This window comes from Anolis sagrei, chromosome 1 (assembly GCF_037176765.1).
Source record: "Anolis sagrei isolate rAnoSag1 chromosome 1, rAnoSag1.mat, whole genome shotgun sequence".
NCBI classification, from domain to species: domain Eukaryota; kingdom Metazoa; phylum Chordata; class Lepidosauria; order Squamata; family Dactyloidae; genus Anolis; species Anolis sagrei.
The window spans coordinates 23,940,412-23,968,116 of NC_090021.1; the positions used below are offsets into that span (position 1 = coordinate 23,940,412).

At 40.5% G+C, this 27,705-nt stretch overlaps 2 long non-coding RNA genes across 5 annotated transcripts in view; one reads left to right on the forward strand and one right to left on the reverse strand.

Annotated features, from left to right (window-relative positions):
* Positions 1 to 14,083, reverse strand: part of LOC137096008 (uncharacterized) — a 259,018-nt gene extending 244,935 nt beyond the window's left edge. For all 3 annotated transcript variants that reach the window (XR_010909126.1, XR_010909124.1, XR_010909125.1), the window contains exon 1: positions 13,811 to 14,083. This is a non-coding gene — a long non-coding RNA (uncharacterized lncRNA). The remainder of the gene's footprint in view (positions 1 to 13,810) is intronic.
* On the forward strand, positions 313 to 26,784 carry LOC137096011 (uncharacterized). Of its 2 annotated transcripts, none has more exons than XR_010909131.1 (3): positions 313 to 706; positions 19,273 to 19,406; positions 26,723 to 26,784. It is a non-coding gene; the product is annotated as an uncharacterized lncRNA (long non-coding RNA). The 2 variants fall into 2 exon arrangements; XR_010909129.1 differs by lacking the exon at positions 26,723 to 26,784 and adding an exon at positions 21,048 to 21,527.
* The last annotated feature ends 921 nt before the right edge of the window (positions 26,785 to 27,705 follow it).

Genomic DNA, 27,705 nt, shown 5'->3' on the forward strand with positions numbered 1-27,705 from the left:
ATCTCATGTTGACTCTCTCTTGAATAGCTTTCAAAATGCGAATCTGACAGTTCCCCGTTCTCAGAATTGCTATCTAAATAAGAAAGGGCACACAAGGAAAAGGAAAAAGCAGTGGGGAAATAGAGCAAGTCCGGCAGATACTGCCCATTCTCTCCCTCTGTGGCAATGGTAGGTGACATGGATCATCTATTGAGGCTAGACACTATGGAGCTTCATGTGTTCTGGGTAAACAACTTACTTTCCATTTGATCCCAATACTTTTTATTTAGAAACTCCTCTAGAAATGTGGCAAAAAAAAGTCAATGTCTAGCAACAAGTCTCCAGACAGGCAGATTAATTTAGGAGAAGGCAACTAGAAGTAAACCAGTCCCATCCAGGTCATGGAAGATGAAGGGAAGCACAAGGTTTCAATTGGCCCAGAGGTTGTTACATGAAACCAGCAATCCAGATAACCAAAGCCAGTAAGAAAAAAGACAAGCCCAGTCCAGAAGTCAAGAGATCTATGGTTGGCTGATTCTAAATGCCAGGTGCTTGACTAGTTTGTTTCCTGTCTAACAGATGTTGACTCCTACGAAGCCGCTCCTTCTCTTTTCACTCAGCTTTCAAAGGACGGGGGGAAGCTTTTAGCATCTATCAAGAGGAAATCGTAATCTGGAAACAGGATCTGAACTGAATGACACCTACAAATTCCAATCCATCAGCAGAGGTATGAACAAAAATGATGGCTTCATGGTACCCTTACCTACATGTATTAATAGAGTAACTGGTTGTTTTTTTTTAGTAACTGGCAGAAAGAGTAACAGGTTTTTATTTTGGTGTAAGCTTTTATGGATATAAACCCATTTCTCCAGAATCAGTACAGTGTAACAGCCAAACCTCAAAATGTAAAGCATATCTTCACAGTTGTGGGAGTAGAGTGGGATGGAACGTATTAGAAACCAGAAGGATGCAAGCATTGACCCTTATTTTATATTTTCAAAGGGCTGAGTAAGATGATATAGGTCTTTCAGATTATTACAGTGGTTAGTGTCAATGTACAAGAGCAATAGATCGCTTTACCAAAAGTTAGTTTCTTCAAGTTCAAAACCTTCTATGAGAAGATTCCTTTTGTTACATGTGCCATAGCTAGAGCTCTTTCTATGCAAGGAAACACAAAACAAAGTATGCTGTTTTCCAGTTGCCGCATATGTAAATTAAGAAACCAACAGTTGGTCTTAAAGAAAGGCGCTGGATGATAACACATAATCTGAGAGATCAGGGAAAGCATCACTTTAGTATTCACCAAAAGGCATGTGCATCCTCTTGGTAATAAGTTTGGCTCTAATTCAATTTGCAACCCATCAAACTGGATGCTGCCTACATGACGATATATACAGTATACTGTATATATCGTCATGTAGGCAGCATCCAGTTACAATAATAATCATCATCATCATAATCATCTTTATTTGTACCACACCCCATCATACCAAGGGACTTGGGGCGGCTCACGACATCAATACAGTCACATAGATAAAAAATAGGCAGATAATAACACATCAAATCCATATGAAAACAAACAAGATAATACAAAACACAAGTAAACAAAAATAACGATAAAAATTATAAAACACTAGGTGTACCCACCACACATTGCTGTGGCCAACCTTCCCTCCCTCTTTCTCTCCTCCTTTCTTTCTCTCCTTCCTTCCCTCCCTTTTTTACTTTCATTCTCTCCTTCCTTCCTTCCTTCCTTCTCTTCCTCTTCCCTTCCACCCTTTTTCTTTCCCTTCCTCTTTCTCTCCTTTCCTCCAGCTCCCAGCAGTCCTTCTGATTGATTTATCTACCTACCTACCTATATAGCTCCATCTAATCTAATCTAATCTAATCTAATCTAATCTATCTATCTATCTATCTGATCTATCTGGAGAATTGCTGGGAGTTGCAGTCCAGAAATAGGAAATTAGAAATATGCAGGGATTGGGATGCTCTCAAAGAAATCCAAGGAGAAGAAAGTTTGCAGCTTGGAAGCAGTGCATTTGGATCATCCTCCTCTCCTAAAGGGCCTGGTTTAGGGGATGCTGGGAGCTGTAGTCTGGAAGAGAATGTGGATATGCTGTTATGTGTTTTGTTTGCTGGGAGGGGGGAGTTGTTTTGTGCATGCGCCGTAGCATCTTTTTTATTTTTGTCAGCGTCGATTTTTTTAAAGTGCAGGCCAAGGTCTTTAGGCACTGTCGATCACCACTGGGACCACCTTTACTGGCTTGTTCCAGAATCTTTGCAGTTCTATCTTTAAATCCTCGCATTGTGTGAGCTTTTCCAATTGCTTGTCAATTCTGCTGTCACCTGGGATTGCAACATTGACTATCCATACTTCTTTTTTTTCCACGATCATGGGATTAGGAGTATTGTGCTCCAAAACTCTGTCAGTTTGAATTTGGAAGTCCCAGAGTAGTTTGATGTGTTCATTTTCTATAACTTTTTCAGCCTTGTAATCCCACCAGTTGTTTGTCACAGGCAGATGGTATTTGTGGCACAAGTTCCAATTGATCCTCTGAGCAACTGTATTATGCCTCTGCTTGTATTCCATCTGCGTGATATTATTGCAGCAGCTGAGTATGTGATCCATCATTTCATCTGCTTCCTTGCAGAGTCTACACTTGGAATCTGTTGTCAACTTTTCAATTCTGGCTTTGATGCATTTGTCCTAATTGCTTGTTCTTAGCCTGCAAGAATCAGGCAATCCACCTCTTTTTTCAAAGTTCAATTTGTGAGGCACATCCTTGTCAATTTTGCTCTCTATGATGATGATGACAATTATTATTATTATTATTATTATTATATTTATACCCTCTTTATATCTCCAAAAGGAACTCAAAGTGACTCAACATAAAACTATTAGCACAGAATTAAAAAAATACAAATATACAAAAATAAAAATAGAATTAAACACAAGAAGCAGGAAAAAAAATCAGTTAAACCCATCAAAACATATTAAAAGTCAAAAGCCACAGTATTAAAGTGTTAATTAACACAAAATATTGAATTCTCACACATTTTTTTAAAGAAAATGTTCACAAGAGCACAAGAACCTGAATGTAAGACCACAATCTACCTTTTCATTACCTTAATTCCCCACATAAATCTACATATTGTATAACACAGTTAAGGTCTTTTTCTGAAATTGCTTAGTGAAATTTAACAATCTAGTCTATGTGTAATTGGCTCACATTCACGTGGCAATTACTATTTAGTTATGGTGCCTCAGGTATGCCTGCAGCTTATCTCTTTGCAGGAGGTGCAGGTCCTTGAAGAGGAAGACCAGGATGAAAACAACTGAGCTATTTAAAACACCAGCAACAGAGAAAAAGGCTTTGCACGTACACAATGCATATCCCAACATAGGATGATATGATGGTCTTTGGATCAGGCACAGGCAGACCTGGACCCTCCAGGCGTTTTGGACTTCAACTCCCACAATTCCTAACAGCCTACCGGCTGTTAGGAATTGTGGGAGTTGAAGTCCAAAACACCTGGAGGGCCCAAGTTTGCCCATTCCTGCTCTGGATGGATAATTAAAACACACACACGTTGGAGGTGGTGTGCAAGACTTCGCAATACTAACCTGTTTTTGATACTCCAAAATGCATGGAGTTTACATAGGAACCTTATGTAAGATACTTAGAGCTCCTGGAGAACAACATTTATACAGGATATAAATGTAATAATTGTGAAAATTGCTGGAAGAAACATTAACAACCTTAGATATGCAGATGACACCACTTTGATGGCCAAAAGCGAGGAGGAGCTGAGGAGCCATCTAATCAAGGTGAAAGAAGAAAGCGCAAAAGCTGGGTTGCAGTTAAACATAAAAAAACCCCAAGATTATGGCAACAAGAATGATCAACAACTGGGAAATAGAGGGAGAAAACGTGGAGGCCGTGACAGACTTTTTATTTCTAGATGCAAAGATTACTACAGACGCAGACTGCAGCCAGGAAATCAGGAAACACTTACTTCTTGGGAGGAGCGCAATGACCAATCTTGATAAAATAGTGAAGAGTAGAGACATTACACTGGCAACGAAGATCCGCATAGTAAACGCAATGGTATTCCCCATAGCCACCTACAGATGTGAGAGCTGGACCATAGGGAAGGCTGAGCGAAGGAAGATAGATGCTTTTGAACTGTGGTGTCAGAGGAAAGTGCTGAGAGTGCCTTCGGCCACAAGAAGATCCAACCAGTCCATACTTCAAGAAATAAAGCCCGACTGCTCATTGGGAGGAAGGATAGTAGAGGCCAAGATGAAGTACTTTGGCCACATCATGAGAAGAAAGGAAAGCTTAGAGAAGACAATCGGAGTGGTAACAATCGACAGGGAGCTCAGGCGTGGGCTGGTCCATGAAGTCAAGTAGAGTCGGAAATGACTGAACAAATGAACAACAACAAAAAAATGTAATAAATCAAAGTTGACTTACAAGCACAAGATTTGGGAAACACTAAAAACAAACCTTCTGTATGAGTGATAGAATTTTCTGAGAGTACAGTAACATCACATCTTTATATTTTGTGGCATTACCCTCAAGGTATCTTTCTGACTGGAGGCTGATCATTTTTCAGTTTCGAAATATGATGTTCATGCCCAGTTGAGTTTTTCAACTTCACTCATTGCTATAGATGACTTTGCATTTTAACATCTCATAAACTAAGCTAGGTCTTCTTGTCATTATCATAAAACGACTTCTTCTTTTACTACTAAAATGCCGTGTCATGACATCTAAATAAAAGAGAGATTACACCCCAGGAAACTACATCTGTTGAGTGATTGTGTGACTTCTTCTCACCATGTACTATGTTCTGACTACATGCTAGGAAAAAAATATAGTATCACAACCCATACATACAGTTTATTCAGTAAATTTGAGGATGGCCAATTCAGGATAGTAGCCTTAAAAAGTCCTAAATACCCTAAAAGCACAAAACCTTTTCCAATTTTAGATGCTACACAGGGGTTAGTTATGAATAGTACTTAGATAAGAGACTGCTAATGAATACCAGGAAGATAGGCTATATTTCAGAAGAAGGAAATGGCAATACGAAGTATTCCTTGCCTGTGAAAATTCTATGAAATTAATGGGGTCGCCATAAATTAACAGGCAACTTGAAGGCACAAACACACATATGCTTGTACTCTCCAGAAATGTATGGCTACAATGACCATCATCCCTGGGCAGCATACCCAATACATCTGGAGGACACTGACATATTCTATTATTGTCCAATATTCTTTATGAATTTTACCCCTGGATTTGGTCAAAGAGAGAAAACATTCACTAAAGGCTACAGTAGAAGGAGTTGTGGAGCCCTCAGTGGCACAGTGAGTTAAACCGTAAACTGCTGTACTTGCTAAATGAAAGGTCACAGGTTCAAATATGGGGAGCGGCATGAGCTCCAGCTGTTAGCCCCAGCTTCTGCCAGCCTAGCAGTTCAAAAACATGCAAATGTGAGTGGATCAATAGGTACTGCTTCGGCGGGAAGGTAGCGGCGCTCCATAAAGTTATGCCTGCCACATGACTTAGGAGGTGTTTGTGGAGTCCGCAACATGCAAGAGTGGAGAAGAGCAAACCAAAGACCACTTACTACAATGCAGTCTGAGCCCTGCCACATGCACAATGGAGGACCTTCTTTTAGTGACACCATGCAGTCATGCCGGCCACATGACCTTGGAGGTGTCTAAGGACAACGCTAGCTCTTTGGCTTAAATTTCAACATTTCTCATAGGTATCTTGCATCACCTACAGTGTTTGGTGGGGTTGGGAAAAGGAGCATTACTCAGAGGAACTCACTCCCCAACGAAATTAGGGCATCTACATCCCTCCTTTCCTTCAGAAAGAAGTTGAAAACATGGTTGTGGGACCAGGCCTTCGGGTAACATGCTGACAATGACAATGATGACAATGCTATGGAAAATAGACTATGGACAAGTTTCTGACTGAGTCACTGGTCACAGAATTCGGTTTAGATAAGGCCAACCAGCCTTATCAGTAATATTTTAAAACAGATTTTAATTTGAATTGATTTAATGTTTTTACCTGTATGTAATTTTTGTATTTTATTATGTTGTATGTGGGGGCATTGAATCATTACCAGCTGTAAACCTCCTTGAGTCCCGCTCTGGGGGTTGAGAAGGGCGGGGTACAAATAGTTGAAATCTATATAAATAAAAATGTAACATTCATTTGTGGGATTAGTAAAAGGTAAAGGTTGTCCCCTGACATTATGTCCAGTCATGTCTGATGCTGGGGTGTGGTGCTCATCTCCATTTCTAAGCCGAAGAGCCGGCGTTGTCCTTAGACATCTCCAAAGTCATGTGGCTGGATGGAGCACCATTACTTTCCCGCCAGAGCAGTACCTATTGCTCTACTCATATTTGCATGTTTTTGAACTGCTAGGTTGGCAGAAGATAGCGCTGACAGCAGAAGCTCATGCCGCTCCCCGGAACTGAACCTGCAACCTTTCGGTCAACAAGCACAGCAGCTCAGCGCTTTAACCCACTACACCACGAGGGGCTCCCAGTGGGATTAACATAACTCAAAAATCACTGGATGAATTGACGCCAAATTTGGACACAATACACCGAACAGGCCAACGAGTGACCATCACTCATAAAAACAGTGGAAAACACAGCAGAAGGGACTTAAAAAGCCAAAAAACAAAACAAAACATTACAATGCATGCACAAAACCATACACACACACACACATATATATACACATATACACAAATATATACACATATATACACACAGAAAGCACATATACCCAGACTGGGCCATAGCATTGCATAAATTAATAAAATAAATAAATACTTTAAGAAGTCTAGCACAATCTACATTCTAACATACGCTGGTCAGGTCACCATAACACCTACTTTCCTGTTATACTCCATTATTGCCCAAGACTACCAAGCAGAACAATCAGGGGACACATTTTCAATTTGACAAAGGCAGATTTAATCTCTTCCTATCACCCATAAGGCAATTTTGAAGCGCACAGGCACTTACTCATTCTAAATCAGAAAGCCGACACACTAGAGTGCCTACATATAAGGCAGCTGCACAACCGTCTTCCCTTATTTAGGTCGTCAAGAGTTCACCAATATTCACATGACAAAGAAAAAAAAACTAATCTTATAAATGTTCATTCTTAGTTGACTCAGTTTCATTTAGTGTATGTACTAAATCACCAATGAATACTCCTTGCCTAAGAAAAGCTTATGAAATTATTATACATACAAAGCATTTCAAAACACATGAAACGTAGAAGGAAATTCCAACCGAAGGGGGGGAAAGTGCCAAGCTATGAGGACTAATTGCTTGTTAACTAACACTTTTCAAATTCTGCTTTCACCAACAATGACACTGTAGATTTTTTTTAATACGCTCTGTAGACATTCAGGCTGTGGAGTCACACAACCATTTCTGGGTCACTGACTTACAAGTGGGTCACATCAAGAAACTAAAGACTCAAGCCTCCTCAAGTAAAGCATTTTGTCTTCTTATCTAACAGCCATCCACAGACTGCAGCTAACCAAGTCTCTTGCCCAGTCAGTCATGCAAAAAAGCTGTAACATGCTGCTAAAAAGCACGTTGAATTGGCCAGATCTAGCAAACAGTAGATATGTGTTGTCGATGGCCTTCATGGCCAGAATCATTGGGTAGCTGTGCATTTTCCGGGCTGTGTGGTCATGTTCCAGAAGCATTATCTCCTGATGTTTTGCCCACATCTATGGCAGGCAATTTGGCCCCAGCTATGACCCAAAATCTCTTCCCTGTGCTTTACTACTGTTCTCTACACAAAGATATAATGCTCCAAAGATATAAACCTCACAACCTCTGAGGATGCCTGCCACAGATGCAGGTGAAATGACAGGAGAGAATGCTTCTAGGACATGCCAATATAGCCTGAAAAACCTACAACAACCCAGTGATTCCAGCTATGAAAGCCTTTTACATTGCCCTCCAGTCCCAATTTTGCTATTGGACTTATGCACGTTATCTATCAGCCTTATCCTCACAAATGAATTGTTTTGCACCAGTCCACCCACCTCTGCCCAGAAACTGATTATATTTTACGTCCATTGGTTGTTGGTTTAACAGTTGCTTTTATATTCTGTTATAATGTCATTGTTTTATTCTGTTTATGCTGTTATTTATGTATTTTAGTGTTTTATATTTTAGCTATGTTGATTGAGTTCATCCCCATGTAAGCTGCCCCGAGTCCCATTGGGAAGATGGATGTGAGGTACAAAAATAAAATGATATTATTATTATTTGAAACACAACAAGATGAGTCCACAGCAGACACTCTGCTGGCTGTTGAGTTGGATCACACGTCGGACACTTCCCAAGCATCTAGGACTGTGTGATGCATCAGCGAATAATGCGTGCAGATCCTAGATAATGTGAAAATATAATTTGCAGCTGGCAGATGGTAATTTTGTCAGCGCCAATTGTGTTTAAGTGCAGGCCAAGGTCTTTAGGCACTGCACCCAATGTGCTGATCACCACTGGGACCACCTTGGCTGGCTTGTGCCTGAGTCTTTGAAGTTCGATTTTTAAATCTTCATATCGTGTCAGCTTTTCCAGTTGTTTCTCTGCAATCCTGCTGTCACCTGGGATTGCGACATCAACGATTCATACTTTGTTTTTTAACACGATTGTGAGGTCATGAGTATTATGCTCCAAAACTCTGTCTGTCTGAATCCGGAAGTTCCAGCGGAGTTTGGCATGTTTAGTCTTTGTAATTTTTCCAACTTGTGATCCCACTTTGTCGCAGGCAGATGGTATTTGTGGCACAAGTTCCAATGAATCATCTGAGCAACGGTGTTGTGCCTCTGCTTGTAGTCTGTCTGTGCAATCTTCTTGCAGCAGCTCAAGATGTGATCTATTGTTTCATCTGCTTCCTTGCAGAGTCTACATTTGGGATCTGTTGTCGACTTTTCAATTCTGGCTTTGATGGCATTGATTCAAATGGCTTGTTCTTGGGCTGCCAAGTATTATTATTATTATTATTATTATTATTATTATTATTATTCAAACCTTGGTCTGACACTCAAATTGCTATTTCTCATTGGCTCCCTGGGATATACATACTACCAGATGTTAATTAAATAACAGAAATGCAAACGCATCTGATGTTTTGCAAAAGTCAATGCAGTTCTTTACTAAGACTGCCATTGTGTTCACAGTTTCATCCATCTTCCATTTGTAATGGCCGGCACTTGCACAAACACAGCTGTGCATACAGAGTGGAGGTCTAATGACATTTCCCCAGCAGATGCATTATTCCTAAACTGATGTTAACTTAGATAACACAAATATAAAGGGAGGGGGAGATCAGTATATGGGAATTGATGGGTAAGAGTAAGGGGTGCCTAACACTTCTCACAGCTATCATTTCTTTAAATAATCTCTATAAGTACACTCCTAAGGGAATTATTCCTTTCCTACTGGTTCAGTCCTGCAGATGTCCCTGCACACCTGTGCATTTTGGAATTTCCACACTTACATAAATACACAAATTTCCTTTCTAGTGTATCCTGCAAGTTAACAATCAAAGGAACCAGAAGGGAATTCTGTATATATGGCATACTTTGGGAAAATATCACACAAGCTTGTAGAGCTTCTGGTTACGTATCAAGTCTTGTTGTAGTTAGAGATAAGGACATAGATCTGGATGCAAAGTCTAGAAGTCATAGCAGTAACAAAGCAAAGAACCCATCAAGGAAAGTGTATACGAGAACAATTTGATGTAGAGATGAAGCTTTCTTGAAGTTGAATGATATTTCTGATAGACCATTGGCCTGCATTAAGCATTTTGAGAAACTACTAAAAGTTGTGGTAAAACAGCAGTTTAGAAAGGGAGGCACCAGTCAGAAACTCTTTGGGAATGTCAGAATGTTGTTGAAATACTATTGGAGTTGGATCAACAGACAGAATTCCAACATCTACTTGATAATAGAAGAAACCATTGCATATGTGTTTCAGAACCAAGCCACTGCTGAATTCTTCTAGGTCTGACTACTGGGAATGTGGGGAGAAGGGGGTGATCCATTTCCCACAATCATACAAAACCTATTTTAGAAACTGTGTGAAAAGCATATATTTAGTATTTAGTTATGAAATCAAGTGAGGATAATGAGTGTCTCACCATACAGTAGATGAGCATCAAACCCAATAGTAACTGGTACACAGACAACATGGCCAGATGGGCTGCTGGAAGAATTGGCTCTATAATCAACTGACTTGGTCATAATATTATCAATTAACCAACAGTGTGGTGCAAATCTTGTAAAATAATCATTTCCAGTAAAAACCCTAGATGTCATTTTTATCTTTTAAAAAATCTAATTTTATTTCTACTTATTAAAAATATCAGCCATGAAGATTATTTCCTTCCCTCAGTATCTGTAGCAGCCCCCTCAATGGATTGTCACCTTGTTGTGGTGAGGGGGCTTGCGTGTTCCAATGAACCTGAGGATGTAACCTCCAGAGTCACGCACTCCCCGGGAGGCCACAGGGAAGGTTCCAGACCAAGCACAATCCGAAGACCTCAACGGCGGATCAGGTGGAAGATAACATGGTAGATATTACAATGGCTGTGAAGTCGGAAGGAGGAGGCAACAGATTGAGAAGCCACTGTCGTCGTGTTAAGTACACCACTGGTTGGGATCCTCAATCTGTGAAGACTGAGTGTTGATTGGCTGCGCACCAACCTCCACACGTTAAAAAAAATCACGCATAGGCATCTTCCAAGAACTTGGAAGACCACCATATTCGGACAACAAGGGATCACCTAAGTAATCTGCAGCAGGTATAACAAAGCACTTATTGGCCATCTGCTGGAATGACAAACATTTCCAATCAGATTTATCCCACTGACTGGTTTTTTTTAAATAATTTTTTATTGATTTATCACATTTATTACACACTATTGCATTTTGTACATCAGCCTCTTTAACATGTTGTTTTATTGTTTTGCTTTAACATTTCCCTCCCTTTTCTCTTTTTTTTCCTTTTTATCACCACAGTGCTTCCCTCCACCCGTCTCAAGCCACCATTCTTACATTTCATCTGTCCAAAATTTCATTTCTTCTTGTGACAGTAATTTTCCTTCCTTATTTTTTAATCCATTTACCACAAATTTTCCCCATACAGCATCAAAATCGCTTTGTTTCCATGTACCTTTTTTAACCTTTAATATACATGTCAATTTATCATTTATTGCCACTGACTGTTTTAACATCAGAAAAGCAATCAATAGGATCAAATATTTCACTGCATAAGAACACCCATGTTTCCATCCTGATTGCTGTTGGAACCAGGGAGTGCTGCTTTAAGCAATTCAGCTAGCTGCAGTGCTGTGTTCGTGAAAGGGACTGGGACTGAGGTCTATATTCTTTTTAATGATTTAAGCAGTTAATTTAGAGCAGGTGTCACATAAGTTTGAAACACCTCTACTTCATCTCCACAACAAATTGTTCTTTTATAGGCTTTCCCTACTAGGAAGTGATTCTTTGCTTTCCTACTGCTTAGACTTCTAGGCCTTGCATCCAGATCTTTGTCCTTATCTCTGACTATAACAGGACTTGATACCGTAGCCAGAAGCTGTACAAGCTTGTGTGATATTGTTCCCAAAATGTGCCACATACACAGAATTCCCTTCTGGTTCCTTTGCTTGTTTTCGGGAGTAAGCAAGGGGGTTGTTCAGCAGACACATGTAACCAATCTTTGTTCATCCAGGTATCTCTCTTCCTTTCCCTGGGCAAAATTGAGACTCACAGCATGCAAGTAAAGGAAGAAGCCATCTTAATGCCATTTCCTTTACCACTTGGATCCAATTCCTCTATTTGTGTTCCACGAATCTTTGTTCTGCCCGAGCAAATATGGGTCCAGAAAGGGAACAGAAAGACACTGTACACAGAAGAGAAAGAACCAGATCCACCAGGCGAGTGAAGTTGTGGGCATACACAGGGCCAATTCTCCTCTTCAGAAGTCTCTGTTCTGCCCGGTATCAACTTCATTTGCCTGGGCAAAACAGAGAGTCACGGTATGCAGGTAAGAGAAGGATCTAGTCCTGTGTCACTTCACTTACAAGCAGATCCTGCTCCTCTCTCCTGTTTTCCATGAATCTCTTCTCTACCCAGGCAAAAGGTACAGGAGGAGGACCAAGGAAACAGGGGCATGCAGAAACAGGAAGAGGGGAAGGCACTGGATGAGTCGGTTAAGTGATGGCACAGGGGTGGACAGGGCAAATTCCTCATTGTTGTCCTGTTTTCACAAGCCTTTGTTCAGCCCACAATCTCCCTTCCTTTCCTGGGTGAAATGGTAACTCATGGAAAACAGGTTAAGAGAGGAGTTAGTCCCTCACTACTTCATTTACTCTGTGGATCTTGTTCCTCTTTCTGTGTTCTGTGAATCTCTGTTGTGCCTGGATAAAGGAAGATTTGTACCAGAGGTGACAGTAATGTGTCTCACAGGAAAAGGAAGTGGAACCCGATAATCTGGGTAAGTGATGTGCCGTCACATAAGAGGCCAGTTTTCTTTCATCTTCTGGTTTTCCACATGGTCCTGATCCCTAAAGTAATATCCTTCCTTTGCCTGGGCAAAAGAGAGATTCATGTCACATAAGAGGAGAAAAAGGAGAATGGATTTACAAACTAAGTGCACTAGGACCCATCCTCCCCAGAGATATTAGCATTGTTCAGCTTTCCCAGAGGAGGAATATATTTATGCTCCACCAAAGCGGAGGGATGAATGTATCTAATATTTCAACTAACAATATGCATACCTAGCTACTTTATAGTTCTAAACTACCATCAAGTCAGCTTTGACATATGGTGATCCTGTCAATGAAAGATTGCCAGGTCACCATATCAACAGCCCTACTCAGGTCTTGCAGACTCTTTTTTTTTTTTTTTGAAGTTCCATAAATCATCTGCAGTCATTTTTTTTTTGTTTTCTTAAGACTCAACTGTAATCCTGCCTTTGCATTTTCTTCCTTGACTTTCTCCCAAACTGTCTTTATTTCAAGTTATATGCCCAGCCCTACTTGGCAGCATATTCCCAAGCATTCAGTGTACAGCAAACCTGTAGAACAATGCCAGCACATTGAGCTGCTTGGTACCTATTGAGTCAAACTGTCAATAATGAATGCTGAATCAGATGTTAAGCTTTAGCAAACTGTCATGGAGAGTCAGTCCAATAGCACAGCAGCAAACCAATCAAATCACCTTCTTGTATATAATGAAATAATAGGCAAATTACTCAACCAGCTTTGCTACCTTGACTATGTATTTTCCAGGGGACCTCAGGATTTGTGGTACCACACTTCAAAAAGGGTTATGCAAATATTTTAGGGGTTTGTTTTCTTGATTGTTGATCTTATAAATAGGGAACCTTTATGGAATTAGACATATGCACACTGAGCTATAGTTATTGCATGTATCTCAGCATTTAGTCCCAGGAGAGGGAAACCAGCAGTAATCTGCATGTTTTGCCCTCTCAGTGTTCAATCTGTCTGCAGTGCATCTAATTTGTCTGCTAGCCATTCTTAGGCAAGAACTCAAAACTAAAAAAGGTCACTTTGAAAGGTGAGACATTAATTAGAGTATCAAGAAGATGTTTCTTAACAGAATATCATTTTGAATAGTTTAGGGAATTGTGAACCATTCCTCTACCTGCAAGGAAGAGCTAGTAAAGCTTAGGATGTCAGTATATACTTATGCAACACAATCAATACAAAGAGAAAAACAAAAGGAATGCACTTACCATTGAGCTGCTTTTTGTTTCTCTCTTTTCTTCCTTCTCTTCATCTTGTTTGAAAGCAGGGGCCCACAAGATTAAAAACTGGGGCACATAAATGGTAAGCAATTCGATTAAACATGGGTTTGAAAGAAGTGCTAGCTACAAAGGCATAACCTCATTTATTTCCATCCATTAAAAAATCATGAAATCATTAAGAGGGAAGAAAAAACCAACTCAAACTCCATGCTCACTGTAACGAGATTACTCATGCTGACTCACAAACCACCACTTCCTCTCCTCACATTCTCTAAATATTTCAGAGTATGACTAGTGAACTTCTCAGGATATCTATAACCCAATTTCTTCCAGGAAAGAGCCACTGTAGCCCATACCGTAGGAGGGAATTTTTTTTTACACTGATTAAATGAAGACATCCTGTCTCCCCTTCTGTTTCATTTGAAGGAAGTGCACCCTAAACTGGATGATGTATTTCCAAAGGTGTGATACTACTTTTTCTTTCTCCTTTTTAGAGCCAGGAATTATTGAGATAATAATTTAGTTGATGCATTTTAAGGTTGGAACTCTCTCCTAGTGACACACACCATCATAGCTAAGCGTCCTTCTACCAAAAGTATTGTTCTTGACAGTGTGCAGGAAGGTATTCTTGCTGCAAAATGGGTGGCTATTCCATAATGACAGGTGAAGCACTACACACCGGTGACCAAAATATACATTGACTGGCTATGGATCTGCTGTTATGCTCTGTATGTGTGTTGTATGTCTTCAAGTTCAGAATTATGATGACACTAAGGTTAACCTATATATCAGAGGGTTCCCAACCTGTGAGTCCCCAGGTGTTTTGGCCTACAGCTCCCAGAAATCCCATCCAGTTTACCAGCTGTTAGGATTTCTGGGAGTTGAAGACCAAAACATCTGGGGACCCACAGGTTGAGAGCCACAGCTATATACAGAATCCACAGGGGTTTGATTTCAGGACCCTCTATGGATATAAAACTCATGGATGTTCAAGTTCCTTTCTATACAATGGTGTAATAAAATGGTATCCCTTATATCAATGGGAAAATCAATATTTGCCTTTGGAAATTTAACTATGGGTGGTGAAGCCATGAATAAAGAATCCACTGATATGGAGGACTAAATATCACAGGGTCTTCTTGGCAAGGTTTGTTTGGTGAGGGTTTGCCATTAACCGAATTTGATTTGACCAAGTTGACTCAGTGATTTCTGTGGTTGAGCAGTCATTCAAAACTTGGTCTCCAGACTCCTTGAGTATATCTGCACTGTAGAATGAATGCAGTTTAACACTATTTCAAATGCCTTGCATAATGCTATAGAATTTTGGGAGCTGCAGTTTTACAAAGTCTTTAGTCTTCTCTGCCAAACAGTGTTGGTGCCTCACCAAACGACAACTCCCAGCATTTCATAGCATTGAGTCATGACACTTACTGGGGTCAAACTGCAATAATTCTACAAGGTTCTCGGCTTCCACCAGCTACATCACATTGGTTCTCGGGTTCCACCAGCATTAAAGAGGCTCTTGGTCTAAATATTTATGCATGGCCACTATTTACACTCTTATTCTAATTTATCTCATTAAAAAGTTAATAGCCTTCAAACCACAATTACAAAATAATAGAGCATGGTCTTAGAACAAGAAATAGGGCACATTCTCAGAACGTTAGGGGCACCCTAAGTCAGAAATGATTTGAAGGCATAAAACAACACATCTGGGCCTTGTCTTGCTATGGAATAGATTAAATGTCCATAGGCATGCTCACCATCATACTTGGTCCCTCTTCTAACTGTTTAAAATCTCAGGAACCTTATAAAAAGCTCTATCCTTTTTTCCTGCCTTTTTACTTGTTTCAGGAATCTTCAGGATTTCCTCAGAGAGCTTTCCACGGCTTTCAATTTCCAAAAGCATTGTGAAAACTTACCATTAATTTTTTATTATTATTATTTCCTTCTCTTTGGAATTTTGATTTGACGCTGGCAACTGCAACTTGTATGTCTACATTACAGAATGAATGCAGTTTAATTGCCATGGCTCGCTGCTATGGATTCCCGAATATGGCACTAGCGCTCTGTTTGGCAGCAAAGGCTTGAGACGAAACAGTATCTACATGAATTGGTCTACCACCACTTCCTTGACCAGCCTTTGTTAGGCTACAAAAAAGCCACACATAAAAGTCATTTGAACAAGCGTGCCTCAGCATGTCAGGGTGACAAGCCTCACATCCATCTCTGAAAAGTTCTCAAGCAACAGCTAAAATACAGGAAGCTATGATAACTGTTTTGATGTACAAAGTCTATTGGCATGGAGATGAAGTGCAATTTGAAACTTAACTGCTTCTAACCAGAATATGGCTGGGGACACAAACATCCCACCTCTGCCTTAAGTGTTGTTTATTTGTTTGTTTATTTATTTATTTATTTATTTCCCATACTTGTATCTCGTCCTTTTCACCCCGAAGGGAACTCACGGCGGCCTCACAACTGGCAACAATGTGATGCCCAACAAACAAACAAATTCCAAAAAACAATAATTGCAATTAAAACCAGCAATAAAACATAAATTGTTTAAAAAGCCATTTAAGTCATGCAAGTTCAAAATCGTAGTCCAGAATAAATCCATTCGTACGTCACTTTAAGAGATCTCAAGCATTGCATTGCTATAGTTACTGCTCAAATGCTTAGTCCCATAACCATGTCTTAAGTTTTTTTTCCTGAAAAACAGGAGGAAGGGGGTGTTCTGATTTCATTGGGGAGGGAGTTCCACAGATGAAGGGGCCACCGCTGAGAAGGCCCTGTCTCTCGTCCCCACTAGTTGCGCTTGCGAGGGTGGTGGGGCCAAGAGCAGGGCCTCCCCAAACTACTTTAATCTCCAAGATTGTTCATAGGGGAAGATAAGTTTCAACAGGTAAGCTAGGCCACAACCGTTTAGTCAGCACTTTGATTTGTGCTCGGTAGCAGACTGGCAGCCAGTGGTACTGACGTAACAAGGGGTGGTATGTTCCCTGAATGACTCCGATGAGTAATCTGGCTGCCTCCCATTGGGACTATTTGAAACTTCCGAACAGTCTTCAAAGGCAACCCCACATACGGCATGTAACAAGTGAATGGACCACCGTGGCCAAGTCTGACTTCCCAAGGTAAGGAAGGGCGCAACTGCCGCACAAGTTTTAGTTGTGCAAAAGCTCCCCTAGCCACCGCCGAGATCTGGGGTTTCAGGCTCAACAATGACTCTAGGATAATAATAATAATAATAATAATAATTATTATTATTATTATTATTATTATTATTATTTATACCCCGCCACCATCTCCCCAGTGGGGACTTGGAGTGGCTTACTCTCAAGCTGCGAACCTGTGTCTTCAGGGGGAGTGTAACCCCATTCAACACAGGCTGTAACCCTATGCCCTGTTTGGCCTTTCGACTGACCAGTAGGACCCCTGTCTTGTCCAGATTCAATTTCAATTTGTTTGCCCTCATCCAGTCCGACACAGCTGTCAAGCACAGGTTCAGGATCTAAACAGCCTCCTTAGGGACAGGTGGGAAGGAGTGACAGAGCTGAACATTATCTGCATACATATGACATCGTACTCTGAAACTCCTGATGATCTCTCCCCCAATGGTTTCATGTAAATGTTAAACAACATGGGGAACAGAACTGAACCTAGCGGGACCCCACAAGACAATGGTTGTGAGGCCGAGCAGGTGTGTGCTTTCAAGTTGCTTCAATTTATGGCATCCCTATCAGATCATTTTCTGGAGCTGAGAGTGTGTGACTCGCCTGAGGTCACACACTGAGGTCACCCCATGGGTTTCCATGGCTGAAAGGGAATCAAACCCTGGTTGCCAGAGTTGTAGTCCAACATTCAAACCATGATGCCTTGATGGCCCTAAGAGATTTCGTGTCAATTCCAAACAAAATAGCTGAGTATGATTTCGGCTGCCATGGTGCAAATTTGGTTCAGCAGGACAGATAAAACCTTTAATAGCGGGATGTTCTGGGCTACCACAAGGCCAAAAGATCCTGTTTGGTTCTTTGAATAATTAGCTGCATTCACATCAACAATAAACAAGGGCAAGCTGATAGTTAGCACCCTTCTCTCCATCCTGCAATTACTATTGTTTTGGCTGCTGAGGGAGAAGATGAGCAGCCGCAAACAAGGAATTAGCTGCTGCCAAACTTCATTTCTGCCGCCTTCCTATTCCCTTATGTGTTGTGTCTTGTTTGAGTTGTGAACCTGATAGCAGAGAAAGCTAAAATAATTATAAATCTGCATTTCATCAGTGGGTTTTAACTTGTATGTTAACTCTGTGTATCTTGTTGTATATCTTTTAATAGTGTTTTATCTCTTGTTTTAAGAGAGCCATAGGAAGAGGTGGGTTATATATATATATATAACACAACTATTCGGTAGCAGTCCTGGGAGCCCTTTGGCTAAAGTAGTTTTTCTCAACCTTCCTAATGCCGCAACCCCTTAATACAGTTCTTTATGTTGTGGTGAACCCCCCAACCATGTTGGTACTTCATAACTGTAATTTTGCTACTGTTATGAATTGCAATGTAAATATCTGATATGCAGGATGTATTTTCATCCACTAGACAAAATTTGGCACAAATACCCAATATGCCCAAATTTGAATAGTGGAAGGATTTTGTCACTTGGGAGTTGTAGTTGCTGGGATTTATAGTTAACCTACAATCAAAGACCGTTCGGAACTCCATCAACAATGAAACTGAACCAAACTTGGCACAGAGAAACCTCATGAACAACAGAAAATACTGGAAGAGTTTGGTGGGCATTGACCATGAGTTTTAGAGTTGTAGTTCACCAAATCCAGAGAGCACTGTGGACTCAAACAATGATAGATCTGAACCAAACTTAGCATGAATCCTCAATGTGCCCAAATGTGAACAGTGGTGGAGTTTGGGGAAAACAGACCTTGACATTTGGGAATTGTAGTTACTGGGATTTATAGTTCATCTACAATCGAAGAGCATTCTGAACCAATGATAGAATTGGGCCAAACTTCCCACACAGAACCCCCATGACCAACAGAAAATACTGTGTTTTCTAATAGTCTTTGGCATGTATAAATATGTGAGAGGAAGCCACGGGGAGGAGGGAGCAAGCTTGTTTTCTGCTTCCCTGGAGACTAGGACGCGGAACAATGGCTTCAAACTACAAGAGAGGAGATTCCATCTGAACATGAGGAAGAACTTCCTGACTGTGAGAGCCGTTCAGCAGTGGAACTCTCTGCCCCGGAGTGTGGTGGAGGCTCCTTCTTTGGAAGCTTTTAAGCAGAGGCTGGATGGCCATCTGTCAGGGGTGATTTGAATGCAATATTCCTGCTTCTTGGCAGGGGGTTGGACTGGATGGCCCATGAGGTCTCTTCCATCTCTTTGATTCTATGATTCTATGACCCCTCTGATACCCCCCTTGCGATCCTCCAGGGTTCCCAGGTTGAGAAACACTGACCTAGAAGAATCCTCCACCCTGTGTGACTGTGGAGCAGTACAAACAACTCTGCATATGTATGCTTGTCCACAATGCCCTGCCTCATGCACATTGGAAGAATTGTTTAAAGGTACAGACAATGCAATCACAGTTACCCATTTTTGCTCAAAAATTATTTAACCACTTGTATTTCCTCTATTTATTATCAGTTTTATACTTATTTATGCAATGTTTTTTGACACAATATAAATAAAATGTCACAGGCTGATTTTCAGACTTCCAGAAATGCAAAAGATGTGCTATACAGCTGGATATGGTCCTTCCCCTGTATATTATATTTTTGTTCCGCAAATCTATTTATCTCTTTCCTAATTAGCTCCCCAAGTCCAGGAAAATGAACAATAGAGGGTAGTCTGGGGGCTCACGAAGCATCCTACTGATGCAATTAGACATGTCTGGCCCTGCAAGTTACCTGAATAGGCAATAATCGCAGAGAAAGAGTGGGATATTTAATAACAATAGCATAAAGATAGTCAGAAAGAGGCTTATTTACCTGTCTCTATTGTTTCAATAAATACCAGAGCAGTTTCTACAGTCTACTCAGCATGCCGCAGACAGATAATAATCATTGCCTAGAGCAAACATTGTCTAGCAGAACTGTCTAGAGCAGCCATACTCCCTGTAAGACAAAGTCTGAGTTCCTCTAAGATTTCTGAGGAAGAGGGAAGCCTGACAGGTGCTGCTCCTCCCAAAAGTATAACAAAGATGGGGAAACATTGCTTGATTAATGTTGTCCTGTCTCAGAACAATACAAATCTGGTGGCTTAAGAAATGTGGTCAGCCTATACACAATTCTTGCATATAACGTACATGAATAGAAAGCTCTTTTTCATCTCCTTACCTTTCACGTCCTTCCTGTGGCTTCCAATGATCCCAACGCAGGACAGAATACATATGCAAACTGGCAGCTTGTCCTGGGAATAATGAGCATAGGAGGTCTCATGACAATCCTGTACAAGAAAGAATGAAAGTGGAGGAAGAAATGAAGGGGTAGTATTTTCCCACACTTTATTGCCACACACACTTTTACTGTCTCTTCAAAAAAATGAGAGAGAGAAATATGTTTTTATAGGAAAGTGGTGGTAAGAAAAATGATAAACGGAGATTAAAAGCAGGCCCTGTTTTTTTTAAAAAGAAAAGGAGATGGAAATTTATAAACAAATGAAGGGAAAAAGCAAAAAAAAAAAAAGCCTCTATGATGAACTTGTTGAGACCTTTGTGGAAAGAAGGACTGAGAAATATTTTTTTCCCTTCATGGGAACATTGAGGATCAATCTTTCCCACACTGGAGTTACTACCAGGACTCTGAGTTATTTTGTTGGAATTTTTAGCATGCTATTTACAGGATAAAACAATTCCCTGACTGCTAATGTGAAGGAAACCCAAATAGTAGGGGTATATCTCAAATAAAAATGAAAATATTATCAACACATAGTGAAAACATATGAATATGGTGAGTTTCCTCTTCAACAGCACTGTCTACTCTGGCAGTAACTACTGGCTCTCAAAAAGGACTTGAGAAGACTTTCCCCAGTGCCTACTACTTTATCTTTTTCAATAGAGTTGCTAGGAGGTGAGCCTGGGACCTTGTGCATGTCACACCTGCCGTTGTTGCCCTGTGTCTTCAGGTTGTTGCATATATGCCCAAAACATTATCAGAATGTAATGCAAGCAATAATCTTTGATCCTGACCATTCTCTATCATTGATAGGTCTGGAGCATTGTATGGAGGAAAATGAGAAGATATTCCTGTTCTGCTGCAAGTACTTTGAATTGTACACCAAAAAAAACCCAAAAAAAACCCAGGACTACCGTCAACACGATCCACTAAACTTTCAAAAGTTAGAAGACTTACGCTGAAGGGGACCACAGCCAATTGGATACATAGCAACTTTTGAGTGCATCTACACTGTAGAATTAATGCTGTTTGAACCACTTTAACTGCAATGACTATATGCTATGAAATTGTAGGATTTGTAATTTTACAAGGTCTTTAGCTTTCTCTGCCAAACAGTCCTGGTGCCTCACCAAATTACGAATAGATTTCCCTATATTTATTAACTTACTGCTCCTCAGTCATCTGAATCAGCTCCCGCAAATTGTTCTCACTGTGTGTCAAAGCAAGTAAAACAAATATCTGATTGTGCGCAATAATAAATAAAATAATGCACCCCATAAAGTAGGGGTCCTCAAACTAGGGCCCGGGGGCCGGATACGGCCCTTCAAGGTCATTTACCCGGCCCTTGGTGAGGGTCAACCTAAGTCTGAAATGACTTGAAAGCACACAACAACAAACCTATATCATCAGCCAAAAGCAGGCCCACACTTCCCATTGAAATACTACTAAGATTATATCTGTTAAAATTGTTCTTCATTTTAATTATTGTATTGTTTTAAAGTGGGTTTTTTGCACCACAAATAAGATATGTGCAGGGTGCATAGGAATTCATTCATTTTTTTTCAAATTATAATCCGGCCCTCCAACAGTTTGAGGGACTATGACCTGGCCCTCTGTTTAAAAAGTTTGAGGACCCCTGCCATAAAGTTTCCAAAGAAATGCATTTCCACATGTTAACACATTTCTACACACATTTAAAATATTGGACTGCATCCAGAACATTCAGAATGAACTCCCTCACAAACTGGACCCTGAACCTTAAGCATTTATTTGATATATGTGTATGCCATCTTTACGTGTGATGCATCAAGGATCAAATATCCTGTTTGAATTTTGCAAAACGTATGTACTCTAAGTAGAAATCTCTCATTTCTATGTAGTAATGTTTCCCAAAAGGAGAAGAAGAAAAAGAGCTTTTTCAGTTCTGCTACTGACTACCCCGCCTTGGGAACAAACTGCTTACTCACCTGTAAAATGGGGTAATAATCCAAAATGAATGGGCGCCTCTTTACAAATGAGTTTATTACAAGTACTCATTCCTCTAATATATAATAATGAGATACATCTTGAAATAAATATGCCAGCTAAGTGCTACAATATTGTCTCTATAATTTAATGGACCCAAAGTGGAGAGGAGAGACAGTTCATGTTTCACATCTCGTTTTGCCGTTGAATAACCAATAACAGATTGCCAAAATTTGGCTGTATTAAATAAATGCTTCATTTGCTGCTTTGGCTTTCTGCTAAATTATAGCACTTTGAAAGGAGGAGAGAGAAGGAGCTCACTGTTTTCTAAAGGCTGATCAGCTGACATTTAATTGCGGTTATGCTTTTTTTATTGCTTTTGGCTTAATGTTCCCCTCTCCTCCTCTACTACCTAAATAACAGAGCGGTATCTTTTGCCATGGAAAACAAAAAACTATTAAATGTCAGGCACAAAAGGGAATAAAAAGATGCTGACATTATGCTTTGCAAGGACAAATTAATTCATGAAAAGAATGTACGCTTGCCACAACTCACATGGAGGGGGAAGGGGAGACAACTCTATGGAGAAATTACGTTTGCCAAATGAAACGGCAACTATAAAGTCCTGTTAGTAGCAAAGTCACAAGGGCAATGTGATTTCAGTTAGCATCCAACTGCCTCAGATCTTGTTATAGAAAGAGAACAGATACTGCATGAAGTTGTAATTAAAGTGGAACATCTTCCAAGATCTTGTTGCACATGGAAAAAAAAAAAAGAACAGATCCACTGCTACGTGGGAAAAAGTTTTACATTTAATCAACAAAACAACAGATCCACTGCTATATGCAAGAAAAATACTTTTTAATCAAATCAAACCAACAAAATAATACTGGGTTGTTGTAGTTTTTTTCAGGCTATATGGCTATGTTCTAGATGCATTCTCTCCTGTCATTTCACCTGCATCTATGGCAAGCATCCTCAGAGGTAGTGAGGTCACTACCTCTGAGGATACTTGCCATAGATGCAGGCGAAACATCAGGAGATGATGCCTCCAGAACATGGCCATATAGCCCGAAAAAACCTACAACAACCCAGTGATTCCGGCATGAAAGCCTCAACAATATATTAAAATAATACTGTTTTGAGTATTATAATGGGGCAGTTTTCAATATTGAAGTCCTTGCTTGAGTGTTCATCTCACTTCAAATGGCTCTTTAATACTACACAATTATAGTGCAATATTGAATTGTTACCACTGCATCCAATGGAAGAGGGACATGAGAGAAGCAGGAAATTATTAGCCAGTGCCAGAAGGGACAGAGAGCTTCATCTGTGCTGATGATCATGTCATCACTGCTCAAGCATGGAGCTTTGAAATTGTTGAACAGAAGCTCTCCAAAGATTTAAGTGCTCTTACTGCCTATTAAAAGGGGAACCAGCTGATTCTTAATCCATCTAAAATGCAGACATGTGCTTTTCACCTTAAGAACAGACAAGCATCTCGAGCTCTGAGGATTACCTGGGAAGTAATCCCACTGGAGCATTGCAACACACCAAAATACCTGCGAGTTACTCTGGATTATGCACTGACTTATAAGAAGTACTGCCTAAATATCAAGTAAAAAGTGGGTTCTAGAAATAATATCATATGAAAGCTGACTGGCACAACCTGGGCATCACAATCAGACACAGTGAAGACATCTGCCCTTGTGTTTTGCTATTCTGCTGCTGACTATACATGCCCAATGTGGGATACATCTCACCACATTAAAATAATGGATGTGGCTCTGAATAACACATGCCACATTATCCCAGGATATCTATCTCCCCCCCCCCCCCACACACACACACACATACCATTGGAGAAATTACACTGTATAGCTGGTATTGCACCACCTGACATCCGTTGGGAAGTAGCAGCCAGTAATGAAAGGACCAAGGCATTGACATCTCTGGCCCATCCTCTGTTTGAATATCAGCCAATACACCAACGTCTCAAATCAAGAAACAACTTCCTAAGATCCACAGAGATGCTTGCAGGAACACCCCAGCAAGTGAGAGTCCAAAAGTGGCAGGCTAAAACCTGGAATCTCAATCAGTGGCTGAGACCAGACGAGAAACTCCCTCCTAGGCACACAGAAGATTGGGACACTTGGAAGGCACTGAACAGGTTAGAAATGGGGCTACAAAGTGGGGTCCATGACATGTGAGTGTGGAGAAGAACAAACCACCAACCATCTACTACAATGCAACCCGAGCCCCGCCACATGCACAATGGAGGACCTTCTTATGGCAACACCAGAGGCAGTCCAAGTGGCCAGCTTCTGGTCAAAGGAAATTGAGTATAATGCCAAGTTTTTAACTTTGTTTGTTTTAACATTATAACTGTATTCTCAATTTGCTTCTGACACAATAAATAAATGTTATGAAAATTGGGGAAAGGCACTACAGCTCTCTGAATATTCAAGATACCCTTCCCTAAACAACAAATCTCAGATTTCCAAAGGATGTTGCCATGCCTGTTAAAATGGGATCATAGTTGTGCGGTATGAAAGTGTCCTGAAACCAACCTTTCAAATAAGTAACTTAAGGTTGGCATTATTATAGTGTGTAGTCATGTATAATAAATAACTGGTCATCGAGCACAAGAACTGTCAGTCAAAGATATCTTAATCAAGCATCTTTTAACTCAGCTTTAAAAGTTTTATATGTTTTATGTTTCAAAAGTTATTGTCCACAGATGGACTTTAGACATTAAAGAGCTTGCCAAAACACCATCTGGATAAAAGGATATCTCAGTTAACGAACTAGATGTGTTCCTGGGCTTCGCTTCTTCCAATACAAAATTTCGTACCAGAGCCAGAAACAACATGGAAAGAATAGGGATAGTTTCCTATACTATGAGAAAGAAGAGCAGTTTAACATCTTTCAGCAAACTTTATTCAAAATTAATCAATATGCACAAGTGACATTAAACAACTGGATCAGGCAAGGCTTGAAAAAATGAAGAGAAATATTACGGACCTTCTAGAGACCACTTGGGGGATTCTTCCAAAATGCATGCAGGGATGACTTTTTATTTCACAAGACTCCACTTTTCTTATGATTTCAGTTTGGGACACTAAACTATGGTTTTTTTAACAAGTTGAAGACAGAAAGCCAGGCAGGCTTATCTGCTGTTCTGTTTTCTCTCTCTTTTTGATGTTCATACATGCCTAGTTGAAGCCAGGCACATATTGCTACAGTAAGAATTAGAGCCATGTTTGTTTTCCTGCTTGAGCTGTATTGTATTGCTTTTTACAGATTTTGGGCATAATCACACTATTTCTTTATGCCGTGTTATTCCATTTGAAATCCACTGCAGAGAGTCTTGTGAGAGTTTGTTGTTGTTGTTCATTCATTCAGTCGTTTCCGACTCTTTGTGACCTCATGGACCAGCCCACGCCAGAGCTCCTTGTTGGCCGTCACCTCCCCCAGCTCCTTCAGAGTCAATCCAGCCACTTCAAGGATGCCATCCATCCATCTTGCCCTTGGCCGGCCCTTCTTCCTTTTTCCTTCCATTTCCCCCAGCATCATTGCCTTCTCTAAACTTTCCTTTCTTCTCATGATGTTGCCAAAGTACTTCATCTTTGCCTCTACTATCCTTCCCTCCAATGAGTAGTCGGGCTTTATGTCCTGAAGTATGGACCGGTTGGATCTTCTCGCAGTCCAAGGCACTCTCAGAGACTGCTAATGCTGTCTACCCCACCCTTGCTGCATGTGTGCTTTAAGAAAGTTATTTGTATGATGGGTTGTTGTGAGTTTTCCGGGCTGTATGGTCATGCTCCAGAAGAAGAAGAAGAAGAAAGCACTTTATTTTTGTACCCTGCCTCCATCTCCCCAAAGGGACTTGGGGCGACTTACATACAACACAATGTGCCTGGGACAACGCATAAAATAAACACACAATACAATAAAAGTTAAAACCACTAGCAATACAAAACAATGATTTAAATTCAAAACAGCGCCCAATAATCTCTGATGAGAACTATCGCAACTGTAACCAGGAACAGGGGAATAGTATAGTGCAAGTTGTAACTCATGGACTAGGGCATGGGATGAAAGTGCAGTGCTCCATCATAATTGTGGACCATTGGGGTCAGACATTATCAAGGGTTTGCCCAAACATCCAAGAGGCAAAGATGAAGTACTTTGGCTACATAATGAGAAGACTGGAAAACTTGGAGAAGACAATGATGCTGGGGAAAATGGAAGGAAAAAGGAAGAGAGGCCGACCAAGAGCAAGATGGATGGATGGTATCCTTGAAGTGACTGGCTTGATTCTGAAGGAGCTGGGGGTGGTGACGGCCAACAGGGAGCTCTGGCGTGGGCTGATCCATGAGGTCACGAGGAGTTGGAAGTGACTGAATAAATAAACAACAATGATGTTAATGATTGTGGTGGTAATGATGATTAAGTAGTGACGCATCGGGTGCTGCAGATTTAATCCTCAGCCCTATTGTTGTTCCCCATCTTTATAATAGATCTGGATGATGGATGAATGACCCAAATGATATCAAATTAGGAATTCAAGTTCATCCTCAGCTTATCTGCGAACCAAAATTAACAAAATGAATTCCAAGAAGGGAATATACTACACTTAAGGTAGGTAGGGTATGCAACTGCAGAAGCTGAACATGGATCAATGGGGTGAGGAAAAAAGGCCCATTGCAATTATAAGCTGCATTATCAGAACAATACCATCAAGGTGACAGATCCTGTCTCATCAGAGACATTGACACTAGTTGTGGATTTCTGCTTTTGCAGGGATTGGACTTGATGAGACTTGACATCCCTTTCAACCCTTTCCCTCTGCCCTGATGCATGACAACACACTATTACAGTTGCAAGTTCATATCTGTCAGCATGAACAAAACATCAGGTAAAGCTTGTTCTCTAATTCAATAAAATAAAATAGAAGAAATTAAATAAAAATTGAAAAGGTGTCATAATGAAACTGGAACAAGTTTGTTTTCTGCTGTTCCAGAGATTAGAACCTGAACCAAAGCATTCGGATGACAGAAGAAAAGATTTCCCCTAAAAACAAGGAATACTTCTTGAATGTAAGAGCTGTTAAACAGTGGAACAGGTTGCCTTGGAAGTGGGTGACTCTCCATCTTTGAAGGTCTTTACACAGAAGTTGGATAGGCATCTTTTGGGAGTAGTTTAGTTGTAGTATATTCCTCCATGGAAGATGTCTGGTTCTTGTGATCCCTTCCAACTCTGGAATTCTATAATCCTGGGTGAATTGAATGTGATTTTCCCGCGTCTTGGCAGGGGGTTGGACAGGATGGCCCATGAGATGTCTTCCAACTTTATGATTCTATGATTAAATTAGATTGACTCTGGTGGAAACACTTAGCTGATACCAGTTTTGTTTTTATTTCTGTCTTTATTACACTTGACATCATGTAGGCAGTTCACATGTAGATGAGCCAGATAGACGTGAAGTTTGGTGTAGCTATTT